Consider the following 18761-nt stretch of genomic DNA (forward strand, 5'->3'; position numbering starts at 1 on the left):
ACGCGTTTTGTGCAAACTGATCGCACGTCAGTGGCTGAGTCAGCGCAAAAAGCTCGCCGTCAATATCAAACGAATTTCTTATTCGACGTGAGCAATTGACACTCTGGTCCGACGCGTGAAGGCGATTACGAAGGTTTCGGGTACAGGTGGTAGCAGATGCATGTTAGTAAGTCTTGCTTAAAGTGATGAAAAAGTGTTTCCGCCCGGGATCGAACAGGGGACCTTCTGCGTGTTAGGCAGACGTGATAACCGCTACACCACGGAAACTGCTTGTGTGCACCGTACTGCACAGACAACTTGTAGTGATGTTGCCATCGTAACTAAAAAATTCAATAAATGTGGTACTTGCAAAACGAAGGGACGTGCGGCAGATCCACACACGAAGTGGCTCATTGGAGGACAATACGACATAGGCAGGAAAATACTGTTCCCGCCCGGGATCGAACCGGGGACCTTCTGCGTGTGAAGCAGACGTGATAACCGCTACACTACGGAAACGACGGACACGACGAGTCCATCCTTTTTCACTCAAACTTGCCTCAGCCTTTCTATCGTCGGCGAATGCACACACGACAGATCTTTTGTCAGCCTGGAACCCATCACAGCCGAGGGCTCAAGAAGTCTTCGGGGTGCTCGAGAGGGTGTCTGCCGTAGCACCCCTAACGAGATAGCGGCGTTTCGCGCAGTCGTTATTGCGAGTCATATCAGCAAAGCAATCACTTTCTCAGCAGCAAGCAGTGCGAGCCCAGCGGCAGCTCTACATGAAGGTACCGACAGCCCAGGAAGGCCGCCCCCATCCCGCCAGCGTACACGAGACTTCCAGGGCACCCTGGACGACATCGAGGGATTGGAATAATTGGCAATCACCGTGTCACAGCGCTCGTTGGTCTAGGGGTATGATTCCTGCTTAGGGTGCAGGAGGTCCCGGGTTCAAATCCCGGACGAGCCCTAGCGTTTTGTGCAAACTGATCGCACGTCAGTGGCTGAGTCAGCGCAAAAAGCTCGCCGTCAATATCAAATGAACTTCTTATTCGATGTGAGCAATTGACACTCTGGTCCGACGCGTTAAAAAAAAAAATAAAAAAAAAAAGTGGCTAGGGTACCTGGCTCTCACCCAGGAGGCGCGGGTTCGATTCCCGGTACCGGAAATGCGCATTTTGTTGCTCCTCTTATGCGACTTGGCCCGACTTAGCTCGACTGACGCTACGCTGACGCTTGCAGAAAACTACGTTAAGTACGATTCGTGGTAACAAGTGACGGCGAGAGCGATGCGACACCTGTCCACCTCTTATCGAGGCACCTAACTGTGGTCAACAAAGCTGGAGGACTGCAAGACATTGCCACGGGGGTTGAATGCAGCTAACCACACTGCTTAGTGTCCTAACAGTGGAGACAGGTTCAAAAAAAAAAAAAAAAAAAATGGGTATAATTCCTGCTTAGGGTGCAGGAGGTCCCGGGTTCAAATCCCGGACGAGCCAACGCGTTTTGTGCAAACTGATCGCACGTCAGTGGCTGAGTCAGCGCAAAAAGCTCGCCGTCAATATCAAACGAATTTCTTATTCGACGTGAGCAATTGACACTCTGGTCCGACGCGTGAAGGCGATTACGAAGGTTTCGGGTACAGGTGGTAGCAGATGCATGTTAGTAAGTCTTGCTTAAAGTGATGAAAAAGTGTTTCCGCCCGGGATCGAACCGGGGACCTTCTGCGTGTTAGGCAGACGTGATAACCGCTACACCACGGAAACTGCTTGTGTGCACCGTACTGCACAGACAACTTGTAGTGATGTTGCCATCGTAACTAAAAAATTCAATAAATGTGGTACTTGCAAAACGAAGGGACGTGCGGCAGATCCACACACGAAGTGGCTCATTGGAGGACAATACGACATAGGCAGGAAAATACTGTTCCCGCCCGGGATCGAACCGGGGACCTTCTGCGTGTGAAGCAGACGTGATAACCGCTACACTACGGAAACGACGGACACGACGAGTCCATCCTTTTTCACTCAAACTTGCCTCAGCCTTTCTATCGTCGGCGAATGCACACACGACAGATCTTTTGTCAGCCTGGAACCCATCACAGCCGAGGGCTCAAGAAGTCTTCGGGGTGCTCGAGAGGGTGTCTGCCGTAGCACCCCTAACGAGATAGCGGCGTTTCGCGCAGTCGTTATTGCGAGTCATATCAGCAAAGCAATCACTTTCTCAGCAGCAAGCAGTGCGAGCCCAGCGGCAGCTCTACATGAAGGTACCGACAGCCCAGGAAGGCCGCCCCCATCCCGCCAGCGTACACGAGACTTCCAGGGCACCCTGGACGACATCGAGGGATTGGAATAATTGGCAATCACCGTGTCACAGCGCTCGTTGGTGTAGGGGTATGATTCCTGCTTAGGGTGCAGGAGGTCCCGGGTTCAAATCCCGGACGAGCCCTAGCGTTTTGTGCAAACTGATCGCACGTCAGTGGCTGAGTCAGCGCAAAAAGCTCGCCGTCAATATCAAACGAATTTCTTATTCGACGTGAGCAATTGACACTCTGGTCCGACGCGTGAAGGCGATTACGAAGGTTTCGGGTACAGGTGGTAGCAGATGCATGTTAGTAAGTCTTGCTTAAAGTGATGAAAAAGTGTTTCCGCCCGGGATCGAACAGGGGACCTTCTGCGTGTTAGGCAGACGTGATAACCGCTACACCACGGAAACTGCTTGTGTGCACCGTACTGCACAGACAACTTGTAGTGATGTTGCCATCGTAACTAAAAAATTCAATAAATGTGGTACTTGCAAAACGAAGGGACGTGCGGCAGATCCACACACGAAGTGGCTCATTGGAGGACAATACGACATAGGCAGGAAAATACTGTTCCCGCCCGGGATCGAACCGGGGACCTTCTGCGTGTGAAGCAGACGTGATAACCGCTACACTACGGAAACGACGGACACGACGAGTCCATCCTTTTTCACTCAAACTTGCCTCAGCCTTTCTATCGTCGGCGAATGCACACACGACAGATCTTTTGTCAGCCTGGAACCCATCACAGCCGAGGGCTCAAGAAGTCTTCGGGGTGCTCGAGAGGGTGTCTGCCGTAGCACCCCTAACGAGATAGCGGCGTTTCGCGCAGTCGTTATTGCGAGTCATATCAGCAAAGCAATCACTTTCTCAGCAGCAAGCAGTGCGAGCCCAGCGGCAGCTCTACATGAAGGTACCGACAGCCCAGGAAGGCCGCCCCCATCCCGCCAGCGTACACGAGACTTCCAGGGCACCCTGGACGACATCGAGGGATTGGAATAATTGGCAATCACCGTGTCACAGCGCTCGTTGGTCTAGGGGTATGATTCCTGCTTAGGGTGCAGGAGGTCCCGGGTTCAAATCCCGGACGAGCCCTAGCGTTTTGTGCAAACTGATCGCACGTCAGTGGCTGAGTCAGCGCAAAAAGCTCGCCGTCAATATCAAATGAACTTCTTATTCGATGTGAGCAATTGACACTCTGGTCCGACGCGTTAAAAAAAAAAATAAAAAAAAAAAGTGGCTAGGGTACCTGGCTCTCACCCAGGAGGCGCGGGTTCGATTCCCGGTACCGGAAATGCGCATTTTGTTGCTCCTCTTATGCGACTTGGCCCGACTTAGCTCGACTGACGCTACGCTGACGCTTGCAGAAAACTACGTTAAGTACGATTCGTGGTAACAAGTGACGGCGAGAGCGATGCGACACCTGTCCACCTCTTATCGAGGCACCTAACTGTGGTCAACAAAGCTGGAGGACTGCAAGACATTGCCACGGGGGTTGAATGCAGCTAACCACACTGCTTAGTGTCCTAACAGTGGAGACAGGTTCAAAAAAAAAAAAAAAAAAAATGGGTATAATTCCTGCTTAGGGTGCAGGAGGTCCCGGGTTCAAATCCCGGACGAGCCAACGCGTTTTGTGCAAACTGATCGCACGTCAGTGGCTGAGTCAGCGCAAAAAGCTCGCCGTCAATATCAAACGAATTTCTTATTCGACGTGAGCAATTGACACTCTGGTCCGACGCGTGAAGGCGATTACGAAGGTTTCGGGTACAGGTGGTAGCAGATGCATGTTAGTAAGTCTTGCTTAAAGTGATGAAAAAGTGTTTCCGCCCGGGATCGAACAGGGGACCTTCTGCGTGTTAGGCAGACGTGATAACCGCTACACCACGGAAACTGCTTGTGTGCACCGTACTGCACAGACAACTTGTAGTGATGTTGCCATCGTAACTAAAAAATTCAATAAATGTGGTACTTGCAAAACGAAGGGACGTGCGGCAGATCCACACACGAAGTGGCTCATTGGAGGACAATACGACATAGGCAGGAAAATACTGTTCCCGCCCGGGATCGAACCGGGGACCTTCTGCGTGTGAAGCAGACGTGATAACCGCTACACTACGGAAACGACGGACACGACGAGTCCATCCTTTTTCACTCAAACTTGCCTCAGCCTTTCTATCGTCGGCGAATGCACACACGACAGATCTTTTGTCAGCCTGGAACCCATCACAGCCGAGGGCTCAAGAAGTCTTCGGGGTGCTCGAGAGGGTGTCTGCCGTAGCACCCCTAACGAGATAGCGGCGTTTCGCGCAGTCGTTATTGCGAGTCATATCAGCAAAGCAATCACTTTCTCAGCAGCAAGCAGTGCGAGCCCAGCGGCAGCTCTACATGAAGGTACCGACAGCCCAGGAAGGCCGCCCCCATCCCGCCAGCGTACACGAGACTTCCAGGGCACCCTGGACGACATCGAGGGATTGGAATAATTGGCAATCACCGTGTCACAGCGCTCGTTGGTCTAGGGGTATGATTCCTGCTTAGGGTGCAGGAGGTCCCGGGTTCAAATCCCGGACGAGCCCTAGCGTTTTGTGCAAACTGATCGCACGTCAGTGGCTGAGTCAGCGCAAAAAGCTCGCCGTCAATATCAAATGAACTTCTTATTCGATGTGAGCAATTGACACTCTGGTCCGACGCGTTAAAAAAAAAAATAAAAAAAAAAAGTGGCTAGGGTACCTGGCTCTCACCCAGGAGGCGCGGGTTCGATTCCCGGTACCGGAAATGCGCATTTTGTTGCTCCTCTTATGCGACTTGGCCCGACTTAGCTCGACTGACGCTACGCTGACGCTTGCAGAAAACTACGTTAAGTACGATTCGTGGTAACAAGTGACGGCGAGAGCGATGCGACACCTGTCCACCTCTTATCGAGGCACCTAACTGTGGTCAACAAAGCTGGAGGACTGCAAGACATTGCCACGGGGGTTGAATGCAGCTAACCACACTGCTTAGTGTCCTAACAGTGGAGACAGGTTCAAAAAAAAAAAAAAAAAAAATGGGTATAATTCCTGCTTAGGGTGCAGGAGGTCCCGGGTTCAAATCCCGGACGAGCCAACGCGTTTTGTGCAAACTGATCGCACGTCAGTGGCTGAGTCAGCGCAAAAAGCTCGCCGTCAATATCAAACGAATTTCTTATTCGACGTGAGCAATTGACACTCTGGTCCGACGCGTGAAGGCGATTACGAAGGTTTCGGGTACAGGTGGTAGCAGATGCATGTTAGTAAGTCTTGCTTAAAGTGATGAAAAAGTGTTTCCGCCCGGGATCGAACAGGGGACCTTCTGCGTGTTAGGCAGACGTGATAACCGCTACACCACGGAAACTGCTTGTGTGCACCGTACTGCACAGACAACTTGTAGTGATGTTGCCATCGTAACTAAAAAATTCAATAAATGTGGTACTTGCAAAACGAAGGGACGTGCGGCAGATCCACACACGAAGTGGCTCATTGGAGGACAATACGACATAGGCAGGAAAATACTGTTCCCGCCCGGGATCGAACCGGGGACCTTCTGCGTGTGAAGCAGACGTGATAACCGCTACACTACGGAAACGACGGACACGACGAGTCCATCCTTTTTCACTCAAACTTGCCTCAGCCTTTCTATCGTCGGCGAATGCACACACGACAGATCTTTTGTCAGCCTGGAACCCATCACAGCCGAGGGCTCAAGAAGTCTTCGGGGTGCTCGAGAGGGTGTCTGCCGTAGCACCCCTAACGAGATAGCGGCGTTTCGCGCAGTCGTTATTGCGAGTCATATCAGCAAAGCAATCACTTTCTCAGCAGCAAGCAGTGAGAGCCCAGCGGCAGCTCTACATGAAGGTACCGACAGCCCAGGAAGGCCGCCCCCATCCCGCCAGCGTACACGAGACTTCCAGGGCACCCTGGACGACATCGAGGGATTGGAATAATTGGCAATCACCGTGTCACAGCGCTCGTTGGTCTAGGGGTATGATTCCTGCTTAGGGTGCAGGAGGTCCGGGGTTCAAATCCCGGACGAGCCCTAGCGTTTTGTGCAAACTGATCGCACGTCAGTGGCTGAGTCAGCGCAAAAAGCTCGCCGTCAATATCAAATGAACTTCTTATTCGATGTGAGCAATTGACACTCTGGTCCGACGCGTTAAAAAAAAAAATAAAAAAAAAAAAGTGGCTAGGGTACCTGGCTCTCACCCAGGAGGCGCGGGTTCGATTCCCGGTACCGGAAATGCGCATTTTGTTGCTCCTCTTATGCGACTTGGCCCGACTTAGCTCGACTGACGCTACGCTGACGCTTGCAGAAAACTACGTTAAGTACGATTCGTGGTAACAAGTGACGGCGAGAGCGATGCGACACCTGTCCACCTCTTATCGAGGCACCTAACTGTGGTCAACAAAGCTGGAGGACTGCAAGACATTGCCACGGGGGTTGAATGCAGCTAACCACACTGCTTAGTGTCCTAACAGTGGAGACAGGTTCAAAAAAAAAAAAAAAAAAAATGGGTATAATTCCTGCTTAGGGTGCAGGAGGTCCCGGGTTCAAATCCCGGACGAGCCAACGCGTTTTGTGCAAACTGATCGCACGTCAGTGGCTGAGTCAGCGCAAAAAGCTCGCCGTCAATATCAAACGAATTTCTTATTCGACGTGAGCAATTGACACTCTGGTCCGACGCGTGAAGGCGATTACGAAGGTTTCGGGTACAGGTGGTAGCAGATGCATGTTAGTAAGTCTTGCTTAAAGTGATGAAAAAGTGTTTCCGCCCGGGATCGAACAGGGGACCTTCTGCGTGTTAGGCAGACGTGATAACCGCTACACCACGGAAACTGCTTGTGTGCACCGTACTGCACAGACAACTTGTAGTGATGTTGCCATCGTAACTAAAAAATTCAATAAATGTGGTACTTGCAAAACGAAGGGACGTGCGGCAGATCCACACACGAAGTGGCTCATTGGAGGACAATACGACATAGGCAGGAAAATACTGTTCCCGCCCGGGATCGAACCGGGGACCTTCTGCGTGTGAAGCAGACGTGATAACCGCTACACTACGGAAACGACGGACACGACGAGTCCATCCTTTTTCACTCAAACTTGCCTCAGCCTTTCTATCGTCGGCGAATGCACACACGACAGATCTTTTGTCAGCCTGGAACCCATCACAGCCGAGGGCTCAAGAAGTCTTCGGGGTGCTCGAGAGGGTGTCTGCCGTAGCACCCCTAACGAGATAGCGGCGTTTCGCGCAGTCGTTATTGCGAGTCATATCAGCAAAGCAATCACTTTCTCAGCAGCAAGCAGTGCGAGCCCAGCGGCAGCTCTACATGAAGGTACCGACAGCCCAGGAAGGCCGCCCCCATCCCGCCAGCGTACACGAGACTTCCAGGGCACCCTGGACGACATCGAGGGATTGGAATAATTGGCAATCACCGTGTCACAGCGCTCGTTGGTCTAGGGGTATGATTCCTGCTTAGGGTGCAGGAGGTCCCGGGTTCAAATCCCGGACGAGCCCTAGCGTTTTGTGCAAACTGATCGCACGTCAGTGGCTGAGTCAGCGCAAAAAGCTCGCCGTCAATATCAAATGAACTTCTTATTCGATGTGAGCAATTGACACTCTGGTCCGACGCGTTAAAAAAAAAAATAAAAAAAAAAAAGTGGCTAGGGTACCTGGCTCTCACCCAGGAGGCGCGGGTTCGATTCCCGGTACCGGAAATGCGCATTTTGTTGCTCCTCTTATGCGACTTGGCCCGACTTAGCTCGACTGACGCTACGCTGACGCTTGCAGAAAACTACGTTAAGTACGATTCGTGGTAACAAGTGACGGCGAGAGCGATGCGACACCTGTCCACCTCTTATCGAGGCACCTAACTGTGGTCAACAAAGCTGGAGGACTGCAAGACATTGCCACGGGGGTTGAATGCAGCTAACCACACTGCTTAGTGTCCTAACAGTGGAGACAGGTTCAAAAAAAAAAAAAAAAAAATGGGTATAATTCCTGCTTAGGGTGCAGGAGGTCCCGGGTTCAAATCCCGGACGAGCCAACGCGTTTTGTGCAAACTGATCGCACGTCAGTGGCTGAGTCAGCGCAAAAAGCTCGCCGTCAATATCAAACGAATTTCTTATTCGACGTGAGCAATTGACACTCTGGTCCGACGCGTGAAGGCGATTACGAAGGTTTCGGGTACAGGTGGTAGCAGATGCATGTTAGTAAGTCTTGCTTAAAGTGATGAAAAAGTGTTTCCGCCCGGGATCGAACAGGGGACCTTCTGCGTGTTAGGCAGACGTGATAACCGCTACACCACGGAAACTGCTTGTGTGCACCGTACTGCACAGACAACTTGTAGTGATGTTGCCATCGTAACTAAAAAATTCAATAAATGTGGTACTTGCAAAACGAAGGGACGTGCGGCAGATCCACACACGAAGTGGCTCATTGGAGGACAATACGACATAGGCAGGAAAATACTGTTCCCGCCCGGGATCGAACCGGGGACCTTCTGCGTGTGAAGCAGACGTGATAACCGCTACACTACGGAAACGACGGACACGACGAGTCCATCCTTTTTCACTCAAACTTGCCTCAGCCTTTCTATCGTCGGCGAATGCACACACGACAGATCTTTTGTCAGCCTGGAACCCATCACAGCCGAGGGCTCAAGAAGTCTTCGGGGTGCTCGAGAGGGTGTCTGCCGTAGCACCCCTAACGAGATAGCGGCGTTTCGCGCAGTCGTTATTGCGAGTCATATCAGCAAAGCAATCACTTTCTCAGCAGCAAGCAGTGCGAGCCCAGCGGCAGCTCTACATGAAGGTACCGACAGCCCAGGAAGGCCGCCCCCATCCCGCCAGCGTACACGAGACTTCCAGGGCACCCTGGACGACATCGAGGGATTGGAATAATTGGCAATCACCGTGTCACAGCGCTCGTTGGTCTAGGGGTATGATTCCTGCTTAGGGTGCAGGAGGTCCCGGGTTCAAATCCCGGACGAGCCCTAGCGTTTTGTGCAAACTGATCGCACGTCAGTGGCTGAGTCAGCGCAAAAAGCTCGCCGTCAATATCAAATGAACTTCTTATTCGATGTGAGCAATTGACACTCTGGTCCGACGCGTTAAAAAAAAAAATAAAAAAAAAAGTGGCTAGGGTACCTGGCTCTCACCCAGGAGGCGCGGGTTCGATTCCCGGTACCGAAAATGCGCATTTTGTTGCTCCTCTTATGCGACTTGGCCCGACTTAGCTCGACTGACGCTACGCTGACGCTTGCAGAAAACTACGTTAAGTACGATTCGTGGTAACAAGTGACGGCGAGAGCGATGCGACACCTGTCCACCTCTTATCGAGGCACCTAACTGTGGTCAACAAAGCTGGAGGACTGCAAGACATTGCCACGGGGGTTGAATGCAGCTAACCACACTGCTTAGTGTCCTAACAGTGGAGACAGGTTCAAAAAAAAAAAAAAAAAAAATGGGTATAATTCCTGCTTAGGGTGCAGGAGGTCCCGGGTTCAAATCCCGGACGAGCCAACGCGTTTTGTGCAAACTGATCGCACGTCAGTGGCTGAGTCAGCGCAAAAAGCTCGCCGTCAATATCAAACGAATTTCTTATTCGACGTGAGCAATTGACACTCTGGTCCGACGCGTGAAGGCGATTACGAAGGTTTCGGGTACAGGTGGTAGCAGATGCATGTTAGTAAGTCTTGCTTAAAGTGATGAAAAAGTGTTTCCGCCCGGGATCGAACAGGGGACCTTCTGCGTGTTAGGCAGACGTGATAACCGCTACACCACGGAAACTGCTTGTGTGCACCGTACTGCACAGACAACTTGTAGTGATGTTGCCATCGTAACTAAAAAATTCAATAAATGTGGTACTTGCAAAACGAAGGGACGTGCGGCAGATCCACACACGAAGTGGCTCATTGGAGGACAATACGACATAGGCAGGAAAATACTGTTCCCGCCCGGGATCGAACCGGGGACCTTCTGCGTGTGAAGCAGACGTGATAACCGCTACACTACGGAAACGACGGACACGACGAGTCCATCCTTTTTCACTCAAACTTGCCTCAGCCTTTCTATCGTCGGCGAATGCACACACGACAGATCTTTTGTCAGCCTGGAACCCATCACAGCCGAGGGCTCAAGAAGTCTTCGGGGTGCTCGAGAGGGTGTCTGCCGTAGCACCCCTAACGAGATAGCGGCGTTTCGCGCAGTCGTTATTGCGAGTCATATCAGCAAAGCAATCACTTTCTCAGCAGCAAGCAGTGCGAGCCCAGCGGCAGCTCTACATGAAGGTACCGACAGCCCAGGAAGGCCGCCCCCATCCCGCCAGCGTACACGAGACTTCCAGGGCACCCTGGACGACATCGAGGGATTGGAATAATTGGCAATCACCGTGTCACAGCGCTCGTTGGTCTAGGGGTATGATTCCTGCTTAGGGTGCAGGAGGTCCCGGGTTCAAATCCCGGACGAGCCCTAGCGTTTTGTGCAAACTGATCGCACGTCAGTGGCTGAGTCAGCGCAAAAAGCTCGCCGTCAATATCAAATGAACTTCTTATTCGATGTGAGCAATTGACACTCTGGTCCGACGCGTTAAAAAAAAAAATAAAAAAAAAAAGTGGCTAGGGTACCTGGCTCTCACCCAGGAGGCGCGGGTTCGATTCCCGGTACCGGAAATGCGCATTTTGTTGCTCCTCTTATGCGACTTGGCCCGACTTAGCTCGACTGACGCTACGCTGACGCTTGCAGAAAACTACGTTAAGTACGATTCGTGGTAACAAGTGACGGCGAGAGCGATGCGACACCTGTCCACCTCTTATCGAGGCACCTAACTGTGGTCAACAAAGCTGGAGGACTGCAAGACATTGCCACGGGGGTTGAATGCAGCTAACCACACTGCTTAGTGTCCTAACAGTGGAGACAGGTTCAAAAAAAAAAAAAAAAAAAATGGGTATAATTCCTGCTTAGGGTGCAGGAGGTCCCGGGTTCAAATCCCGGACGAGCCAACGCGTTTTGTGCAAACTGATCGCACGTCAGTGGCTGAGTCAGCGCAAAAAGCTCGCCGTCAATATCAAACGAATTTCTTATTCGACGTGAGCAATTGACACTCTGGTCCGACGCGTGAAGGCGATTACGAAGGTTTCGGGTACAGGTGGTAGCAGATGCATGTTAGTAAGTCTTGCTTAAAGTGATGAAAAAGTGTTTCCGCCCGGGATCGAACAGGGGACCTTCTGCGTGTTAGGCAGACGTGATAACCGCTACACCACGGAAACTGCTTGTGTGCACCGTACTGCACAGACAACTTGTAGTGATGTTGCCATCGTAACTAAAAAATTCAATAAATGTGGTACTTGCAAAACGAAGGGACGTGCGGCAGATCCACACACGAAGTGGCTCATTGGAGGACAATACGACATAGGCAGGAAAATACTGTTCCCGCCCGGGATCGAACCGGGGACCTTCTGCGTGTGAAGCAGACGTGATAACCGCTACACTACGGAAACGACGGACACGACGAGTCCATCCTTTTTCACTCAAACTTGCCTCAGCCTTTCTATCGTCGGCGAATGCACACACGACAGATCTTTTGTCAGCCTGGAACCCATCACAGCCGAGGGCTCAAGAAGTCTTCGGGGTGCTCGAGAGGGTGTCTGCCGTAGCACCCCTAACGAGATAGCGGCGTTTCGCGCAGTCGTTATTGCGAGTCATATCAGCAAAGCAATCACTTTCTCAGCAGCAAGCAGTGCGAGCCCAGCGGCAGCTCTACATGAAGGTACCGACAGCCCAGGAAGGCCGCCCCCATCCCGCCAGCGTACACGAGACTTCCAGGGCACCCTGGACGACATCGAGGGATTGGAATAATTGGCAATCACCGTGTCACAGCGCTCGTTGGTCTAGGGGTATGATTCCTGCTTAGGGTGCAGGAGGTCCCGGGTTCAAATCCCGGACGAGCCCTAGCGTTTTGTGCAAACTGATCGCACGTCAGTGGCTGAGTCAGCGCAAAAAGCTCGCCGTCAATATCAAATGAACTTCTTATTCGATGTGAGCAATTGACACTCTGGTCCGACGCGTTAAAAAAAAAAATAAAAAAAAAAAGTGGCTAGGGTACCTGGCTCTCACCCAGGAGGCGCGGGTTCGATTCCCGGTACCGGAAATGCGCATTTTGTTGCTCCTCTTATGCGACTTGGCCCGACTTAGCTCGACTGACGCTACGCTGACGCTTGCAGAAAACTACGTTAAGTACGATTCGTGGTAACAAGTGACGGCGAGAGCGATGCGACACCTGTCCACCTCTTATCGAGGCACCTAACTGTGGTCAACAAAGCTGGAGGACTGCAAGACATTGCCACGGGGGTTGAATGCAGCTAACCACACTGCTTAGTGTCCTAACAGTGGAGACAGGTTCAAAAAAAAAAAAAAAAAAAATGGGTATAATTCCTGCTTAGGGTGCAGGAGGTCCCGGGTTCAAATCCCGGACGAGCCAACGCGTTTTGTGCAAACTGATCGCACGTCAGTGGCTGAGTCAGCGCAAAAAGCTCGCCGTCAATATCAAACGAATTTCTTATTCGACGTGAGCAATTGACACTCTGGTCCGACGCGTGAAGGCGATTACGAAGGTTTCGGGTACAGGTGGTAGCAGATGCATGTTAGTAAGTCTTGCTTAAAGTGATGAAAAAGTGTTTCCGCCCGGGATCGAACAGGGGACCTTCTGCGTGTTAGGCAGACGTGATAACCGCTACACCACGGAAACTGCTTGTGTGCACCGTACTGCACAGACAACTTGTAGTGATGTTGCCATCGTAACTAAAAAATTCAATAAATGTGGTACTTGCAAAACGAAGGGACGTGCGGCAGATCCACACACGAAGTGGCTCATTGGAGGACAATACGACATAGGCAGGAAAATACTGTTCCCGCCCGGGATCGAACCGGGGACCTTCTGCGTGTGAAGCAGACGTGATAACCGCTACACTACGGAAACGACGGACACGACGGGTCCATCCTTTTTCACTCAAACTTGCCTCAGCCTTTCTATCGTCGGCGAATGCACACACGACAGATCTTTTGTCAGCCTGGAACCCATCACAGCCGAGGGCTCAAGAAGTCTTCGGGGTGCTCGAGAGGGTGTCTGCCGTAGCACCCCTAACGAGATAGCGGCGTTTCGCGCAGTCGTTATTGCGAGTCATATCAGCAAAGCAATCACTTTCTCAGCAGCAAGCAGTGCGAGCCCAGCGGCAGCTCTACATGAAGGTACCGACAGCCCAGGAAGGCCGCCCCCATCCCGCCAGCGTACACGAGACTTCCAGGGCACCCTGGACGACATCGAGGGATTGGAATAATTGGCAATCACCGTGTCACAGCGCTCGTTGGTCTAGGGGTATGATTCCTGCTTAGGGTGCAGGAGGTCCCGGGTTCAAATCCCGGACGAGCCCTAGCGTTTTGTGCAAACTGATCGCACGTCAGTGGCTGAGTCAGCGCAAAAAGCTCGCCGTCAATATCAAATGAACTTCTTATTCGATGTGAGCAATTGACACTCTGGTCCGACGCGTTAAAAAAAAAAATAAAAAAAAAAAGTGGCTAGGGTACCTGGCTCTCACCCAGGAGGCGCGGGTTCGATTCCCGGTACCGGAAATGCGCATTTTGTTGCTCCTCTTATGCGACTTGGCCCGACTTAGCTCGACTGACGCTACGCTGACGCTTGCAGAAAACTACGTTAAGTACGATTCGTGGTAACAAGTGACGGCGAGAGCGATGCGACACCTGTCCACCTCTTATCGAGGCACCTAACTGTGGTCAACAAAGCTGGAGGACTGCAAGACATTGCCACGGGGGTTGAATGCAGCTAACCACACTGCTTAGTGTCCTAACAGTGGAGACAGGTTCAAAAAAAAAAAAAAAAAAAATGGGTATAATTCCTGCTTAGGGTGCAGGAGGTCCCGGGTTCAAATCCCGGACGAGCCAACGCGTTTTGTGCAAACTGATCGCACGTCAGTGGCTGAGTCAGCGCAAAAAGCTCGCCGTCAATATCAAACGAATTTCTTATTCGACGTGAGCAATTGACACTCTGGTCCGACGCGTGAAGGCGATTACGAAGGTTTCGGGTACAGGTGGTAGCAGATGCATGTTAGTAAGTCTTGCTTAAAGTGATGAAAAAGTGTTTCCGCCCGGGATCGAACAGGGGACCTTCTGCGTGTTAGGCAGACGTGATAACCGCTACACCACGGAAACTGCTTGTGTGCACCGTACTGCACAGACAACTTGTAGTGATGTTGCCATCGTAACTAAAAAATTCAATAAATGTGGTACTTGCAAAACGAAGGGACGTGCGGCAGATCCACACACGAAGTGGCTCATTGGAGGACAATACGACATAGGCAGGAAAATACTGTTCCCGCCCGGGATCGAACCGGGGACCTTCTGCGTGTGAAGCAGACGTGATAACCGCTACACTACGGAAACGACGGACACGACGAGTCCATCCTTTTTCACTCAAACTTGCCTCAGCCTTTCTATCGTCGGCGAATGCACACACGACAGATCTTTTGTCAGCCTGGAACCCATCACAGCCGAGGGCTCAAGAAGTCTTCGGGGTGCTCGAGAGGGTGTCTGCCGTAGCACCCCTAACGAGATAGCGGCGTTTCGCGCAGTCGTTATTGCGAGTCATATCAGCAAAGCAATCACTTTCTCAGCAGCAAGCAGTGCGAGCCCAGCGGCAGCTCTACATGAAGGTACCGACAGCCCAGGAAGGCCGCCCCCATCCCGCCAGCGTACACGAGACTTCCAGGGCACCCTGGACGACATCGAGGGATTGGAATAATTGGCAATCACCGTGTCACAGCGCTCGTTGGTCTAGGGGTATGATTCCTGCTTAGGGTGCAGGAGGTCCCGGGTTCAAATCCCGGACGAGCCCTAGCGTTTTGTGCAAACTGATCGCACGTCAGTGGCTGAGTCAGCGCAAAAAGCTCGCCGTCAATATCAAATGAACTTCTTATTCGATGTGAGCAATTGACACTCTGGTCCGACGCGTTAAAAAAAAAAATAAAAAAAAAAAGTGGCTAGGGTACCTGGCTCTCACCCAGGAGGCGCGGGTTCGATTCCCGGTACCGGAAATGCGCATTTTGTTGCTCCTCTTATGCGACTTGGCCCGACTTAGCTCGACTGACGCTACGCTGACGCTTGCAGAAAACTACGTTAAGTACGATTCGTGGTAACAAGTGACGGCGAGAGCGTTGCGACACCTGTCCACCTCTTATCGAGGCACCTAACTGTGGTCAACAAAGCTGGAGGACTGCAAGACATTGCCACGGGGGTTGAATGCAGCTAACCACACTGCTTAGTGTCCTAACAGTGGAGACAGGTTCAAAAAAAAAAAAAAAAAAAAAAATGGGTATAATTCCTGCTTAGGGTGCAGGAGGTCCCGGGTTCAAATCCCGGACGAGCCAACGCGTTTTGTGCAAACTGATCGCACGTCAGTGGCTGAGTCAGCGCAAAAAGCTCGCCGTCAATATCAAACGAATTTCTTATTCGACGTGAGCAATTGACACTCTGGTCCGACGCGTGAAGGCGATTACGAAGGTTTCGGGTACAGGTGGTAGCAGATGCATGTTAGTAAGTCTTGCTTAAAGTGATGAAAAAGTGTTTCCGCCCGGGATCGAACAGGGGACCTTCTGCGTGTTAGGCAGACGTGATAACCGCTACACCACGGAAACTGCTTGTGTGCACCGTACTGCACAGACAACTTGTAGTGATGTTGCCATCGTAACTAAAAAATTCAATAAATGTGGTACTTGCAAAACGAAGGGACGTGCGGCAGATCCACACACGAAGTGGCTCATTGGAGGACAATACGACATAGGCAGGAAAATACTGTTCCCGCCCGGGATCGAACCGGGGACCTTCTGCGTGTGAAGCAGACGTGATAACCGCTACACTACGGAAACGACGGACACGACGAGTCCATCCTTTTTCACTCAAACTTGCCTCAGCCTTTCTATCGTCGGCGAATGCACACACGACAGATCTTTTGTCAGCCTGGAACCCATCACAGCCGAGGGCTCAAGAAGTCTTCGGGGTGCTCGAGAGGGTGTCTGCCGTAGCACCCCTAACGAGATAGCGGCGTTTCGCGCAGTCGTTATTGCGAGTCATATCAGCAAAGCAATCACTTTCTCAGCAGCAAGCAGTGCGAGCCCAGCGGCAGCTCTACATGAAGGTACCGACAGCCCAGGAAGGCCGCCCCCATCCCGCCAGCGTACACGAGACTTCCAGGGCACCCTGGACGACATCGAGGGATTGGAATAATTGGCAATCACCGTGTCACAGCGCTCGTTGGTCTAGGGGTATGATTCCTGCTTAGGGTGCAGGAGGTCCCGGGTTCAAATCCCGGACGAGCCCTAGCGTTTTGTGCAAACTGATCGCACGTCAGTGGCTGAGTCAGCGCAAAAAGCTCGCCGTCAATATCAAATGAACTTCTTATTCGATGTGAGCAATTGACACTCTGGTCCGACGCGTTAAAAAAAAAAATAAAAAAAAAAAAGTGGCTAGGGTACCTGGCTCTCACCCAGGAGGCGCGGGTTCGATTCCCGGTACCGGAAATGCGCATTTTGTTGCTCCTCTTATGCGACTTGGCCCGACTTAGCTCGACTGACGCTACGCTGACGCTTGCAGAAAACTACGTTAAGTACGATTCGTGGTAACAAGTGACGGCGAGAGCGATGCGACACCTGTCCACCTCTTATCGAGGCACCTAACTGTGGTCAACAAAGCTGGAGGACTGCAAGACATTGCCACGGGGGTTGAATGCAGCTAACCACACTGCTTAGTGTCCTAACAGTGGAGACAGGTTCAAAAAAAAAAAAAAAAAATGGGTATAATTCCTGCTTAGGGTGCAGGAGGTCCCGGGTTCAAATCCCGGACGAGCCAACGCGTTTTGTGCAAACTGATCGCACGTCAGTGGCTGAGTCAGCGCAAAAAGCTCGCCGTCAATATCAAACGAATTTCTTATTCGACGTGAGCAATTGACACTCTGGTCCGACGCGTGAAGGCGATTACGAAGGTTTCGGGTACAGGTGGTAGCAGATGCATGTTAGTAAGTCTTGCTTAAAGTGATGAAAAAGTGTTTCCGCCCGGGATCGAACAGGGGACCTTCTGCGTGTTAGGCAGACGTGATAACCGCTACACCACGGAAACTGCTTGTGTGCACCGTACTGCACAGACAACTTGTAGTGATGTTGCCATCGTAACTAAAAAATTCAATAAATGTGGTACTTGCAAAACGAAGGGACGTGCGGCAGATCCACACACGAAGTGGCTCATTGGAGGACAATACGACATAGGCAGGAAAATACTGTTCCCGCCCGGGATCGAACCGGGGACCTTCTGCGTGTGAAGCAGACGTGATAACCGCTACACTACGGAAACGACGGACACGACGGGTCCATCCTTTTTCACTCAAACTTGCCTCAGCCTTTCTATCGTCGGCGAATGCACACACGACAGATCTTTTGTCAGCCTGGAACCCATCACAGCCGAGGGCTCAAGAAGTCTTCGGGGTGCTCGAGAGGGTGTCTGCCGTAGCACCCCTAACGAGATAGCGGCGTTTCGCGCAGTCGTTATTGCGAGTCATATCAGCAAAGCAATCACTTTCTCAGCAGCAAGCAGTGCGAGCCCAGCGGCAGCTCTACATGAAGGTACCGACAGCCCAGGAAGGCCGCCCCCATCCCGCCAGCGTACACGAGACTTCCAGGGCACCCTGGACGACATCGAGGGATTGGAATAATTGGCAATCACCGTGTCACAGCGCTCGTTGGTCTAGGGGTATGATTCCTGCTTAGGGTGCAGGAGGTCCCGGGTTCAAATCCCGGACGAGCCCTAGCGTTTTGTGCAAACTGATCGCACGTCAGTGGCTGAGTCAGCGCAAAAAGCTCGCCGTCAATATCAAATGAACTTCTTATTCGATGTGAGCAATTGACACTCTGGTCCGACGCGTTAAAAAAAAAAATAAAAAAAAAAAGTGGCTAGGGTACCTGGCTCTCACCCAGGAGGCGCGGGTTCGATTCCCGGTACCGGAAATGCGCATTTTGTTGCTCCTCTTATGCGACTTGGCCCGACTTAGCTCGACTGACGCTACGCTGACGCTTGCAGAAAACTACGTTAAGTACGATTCGTGGTAACAAGTGACGGCGAGAGCGATGCGACACCTGTCCACCTCTTATCGAGGCACCTAACTGTGGTCAACAAAGCTGGAGGACTGCAAGACATTGCCACGGGGGTTGAATGCAGCTAACCACACTGCTTAGTGTCCTAACAGTGGAGACAGGTTCAAAAAAAAAAAAAAAAAAATGGGTATAATTCCTGCTTAGGGTGCAGGAGGTCCCGGGTTCAAATCCCGGACGAGCCAACGCGTTTTGTGCAAACTGATCGCACGTCAGTGGCTGAGTCAGCGCAAAAAGCTCGCCGTCAATATCAAACGAAT

The 18761-nt window shown here is 51.7% G+C and overlaps 37 non-coding genes across 37 annotated transcripts; 11 read left to right on the forward strand and 26 right to left on the reverse strand.

Annotated features, from left to right (window-relative positions):
• Window positions 1-194: 194 nt before the first annotated feature.
• Window positions 195-267, reverse strand: Trnav-aac. The gene has a single exon. It is a non-coding gene; the product is annotated as a tRNA-Val (tRNA).
• Window positions 268-425: 158 nt separating this feature from the next.
• On the reverse strand, window positions 426-498 carry Trnav-cac. Its single transcript has one exon. It is a non-coding gene; the product is annotated as a tRNA-Val (tRNA).
• Window positions 499-877: 379 nt separating this feature from the next.
• Window positions 878-951, forward strand: Trnap-agg. Its single transcript has one exon. It is a non-coding gene; the product is annotated as a tRNA-Pro (tRNA).
• A 721-nt stretch (window positions 952-1672) lies between these two features.
• On the reverse strand, window positions 1673-1745 carry Trnav-aac. Its single transcript has one exon. It is a non-coding gene; the product is annotated as a tRNA-Val (tRNA).
• A 158-nt stretch (window positions 1746-1903) lies between these two features.
• On the reverse strand, window positions 1904-1976 carry Trnav-cac. The gene has a single exon. It is a non-coding gene; the product is annotated as a tRNA-Val (tRNA).
• A 645-nt stretch (window positions 1977-2621) lies between these two features.
• Window positions 2622-2694, reverse strand: Trnav-aac. Its single transcript has one exon. It is a non-coding gene; the product is annotated as a tRNA-Val (tRNA).
• A 158-nt stretch (window positions 2695-2852) lies between these two features.
• Window positions 2853-2925, reverse strand: Trnav-cac. The gene has a single exon. It is a non-coding gene; the product is annotated as a tRNA-Val (tRNA).
• A 379-nt stretch (window positions 2926-3304) lies between these two features.
• Window positions 3305-3378, forward strand: Trnap-agg. The gene has a single exon. It is a non-coding gene; the product is annotated as a tRNA-Pro (tRNA).
• Window positions 3379-4099: 721 nt separating this feature from the next.
• Window positions 4100-4172, reverse strand: Trnav-aac. The gene has a single exon. It is a non-coding gene; the product is annotated as a tRNA-Val (tRNA).
• A 158-nt stretch (window positions 4173-4330) lies between these two features.
• On the reverse strand, window positions 4331-4403 carry Trnav-cac. The gene has a single exon. It is a non-coding gene; the product is annotated as a tRNA-Val (tRNA).
• A 379-nt stretch (window positions 4404-4782) lies between these two features.
• Trnap-agg lies at window positions 4783-4856 on the forward strand. Its single transcript has one exon. It is a non-coding gene; the product is annotated as a tRNA-Pro (tRNA).
• Window positions 4857-5577: 721 nt separating this feature from the next.
• Window positions 5578-5650, reverse strand: Trnav-aac. Its single transcript has one exon. It is a non-coding gene; the product is annotated as a tRNA-Val (tRNA).
• Window positions 5651-5808: 158 nt separating this feature from the next.
• Window positions 5809-5881, reverse strand: Trnav-cac. The gene has a single exon. It is a non-coding gene; the product is annotated as a tRNA-Val (tRNA).
• Window positions 5882-7056: 1175 nt separating this feature from the next.
• Window positions 7057-7129, reverse strand: Trnav-aac. Its single transcript has one exon. It is a non-coding gene; the product is annotated as a tRNA-Val (tRNA).
• Window positions 7130-7287: 158 nt separating this feature from the next.
• On the reverse strand, window positions 7288-7360 carry Trnav-cac. The gene has a single exon. It is a non-coding gene; the product is annotated as a tRNA-Val (tRNA).
• A 379-nt stretch (window positions 7361-7739) lies between these two features.
• Trnap-agg lies at window positions 7740-7813 on the forward strand. The gene has a single exon. It is a non-coding gene; the product is annotated as a tRNA-Pro (tRNA).
• A 721-nt stretch (window positions 7814-8534) lies between these two features.
• Trnav-aac lies at window positions 8535-8607 on the reverse strand. The gene has a single exon. It is a non-coding gene; the product is annotated as a tRNA-Val (tRNA).
• Window positions 8608-8765: 158 nt separating this feature from the next.
• Window positions 8766-8838, reverse strand: Trnav-cac. The gene has a single exon. It is a non-coding gene; the product is annotated as a tRNA-Val (tRNA).
• A 379-nt stretch (window positions 8839-9217) lies between these two features.
• Trnap-agg lies at window positions 9218-9291 on the forward strand. The gene has a single exon. It is a non-coding gene; the product is annotated as a tRNA-Pro (tRNA).
• Window positions 9292-10011: 720 nt separating this feature from the next.
• Window positions 10012-10084, reverse strand: Trnav-aac. Its single transcript has one exon. It is a non-coding gene; the product is annotated as a tRNA-Val (tRNA).
• Window positions 10085-10242: 158 nt separating this feature from the next.
• Trnav-cac lies at window positions 10243-10315 on the reverse strand. Its single transcript has one exon. It is a non-coding gene; the product is annotated as a tRNA-Val (tRNA).
• A 379-nt stretch (window positions 10316-10694) lies between these two features.
• Window positions 10695-10768, forward strand: Trnap-agg. The gene has a single exon. It is a non-coding gene; the product is annotated as a tRNA-Pro (tRNA).
• A 721-nt stretch (window positions 10769-11489) lies between these two features.
• Window positions 11490-11562, reverse strand: Trnav-aac. The gene has a single exon. It is a non-coding gene; the product is annotated as a tRNA-Val (tRNA).
• Window positions 11563-11720: 158 nt separating this feature from the next.
• Window positions 11721-11793, reverse strand: Trnav-cac. Its single transcript has one exon. It is a non-coding gene; the product is annotated as a tRNA-Val (tRNA).
• A 379-nt stretch (window positions 11794-12172) lies between these two features.
• Trnap-agg lies at window positions 12173-12246 on the forward strand. Its single transcript has one exon. It is a non-coding gene; the product is annotated as a tRNA-Pro (tRNA).
• Window positions 12247-12967: 721 nt separating this feature from the next.
• On the reverse strand, window positions 12968-13040 carry Trnav-aac. Its single transcript has one exon. It is a non-coding gene; the product is annotated as a tRNA-Val (tRNA).
• Window positions 13041-13198: 158 nt separating this feature from the next.
• Trnav-cac lies at window positions 13199-13271 on the reverse strand. Its single transcript has one exon. It is a non-coding gene; the product is annotated as a tRNA-Val (tRNA).
• A 379-nt stretch (window positions 13272-13650) lies between these two features.
• On the forward strand, window positions 13651-13724 carry Trnap-agg. The gene has a single exon. It is a non-coding gene; the product is annotated as a tRNA-Pro (tRNA).
• Window positions 13725-14445: 721 nt separating this feature from the next.
• Window positions 14446-14518, reverse strand: Trnav-aac. Its single transcript has one exon. It is a non-coding gene; the product is annotated as a tRNA-Val (tRNA).
• Window positions 14519-14676: 158 nt separating this feature from the next.
• Window positions 14677-14749, reverse strand: Trnav-cac. The gene has a single exon. It is a non-coding gene; the product is annotated as a tRNA-Val (tRNA).
• A 379-nt stretch (window positions 14750-15128) lies between these two features.
• On the forward strand, window positions 15129-15202 carry Trnap-agg. The gene has a single exon. It is a non-coding gene; the product is annotated as a tRNA-Pro (tRNA).
• A 724-nt stretch (window positions 15203-15926) lies between these two features.
• On the reverse strand, window positions 15927-15999 carry Trnav-aac. Its single transcript has one exon. It is a non-coding gene; the product is annotated as a tRNA-Val (tRNA).
• Window positions 16000-16157: 158 nt separating this feature from the next.
• Trnav-cac lies at window positions 16158-16230 on the reverse strand. The gene has a single exon. It is a non-coding gene; the product is annotated as a tRNA-Val (tRNA).
• A 379-nt stretch (window positions 16231-16609) lies between these two features.
• Window positions 16610-16683, forward strand: Trnap-agg. The gene has a single exon. It is a non-coding gene; the product is annotated as a tRNA-Pro (tRNA).
• A 720-nt stretch (window positions 16684-17403) lies between these two features.
• Window positions 17404-17476, reverse strand: Trnav-aac. The gene has a single exon. It is a non-coding gene; the product is annotated as a tRNA-Val (tRNA).
• Window positions 17477-17634: 158 nt separating this feature from the next.
• On the reverse strand, window positions 17635-17707 carry Trnav-cac. Its single transcript has one exon. It is a non-coding gene; the product is annotated as a tRNA-Val (tRNA).
• A 379-nt stretch (window positions 17708-18086) lies between these two features.
• On the forward strand, window positions 18087-18160 carry Trnap-agg. The gene has a single exon. It is a non-coding gene; the product is annotated as a tRNA-Pro (tRNA).
• The last annotated feature ends 601 nt before the right edge of the window (window positions 18161-18761 follow it).

The sequence above is a fragment of the Schistocerca piceifrons genome, unplaced genomic scaffold (genome assembly GCF_021461385.2).
Source record: "Schistocerca piceifrons isolate TAMUIC-IGC-003096 unplaced genomic scaffold, iqSchPice1.1 HiC_scaffold_776, whole genome shotgun sequence".
Lineage (NCBI taxonomy): Eukaryota > Metazoa > Arthropoda > Insecta > Orthoptera > Acrididae > Schistocerca > Schistocerca piceifrons.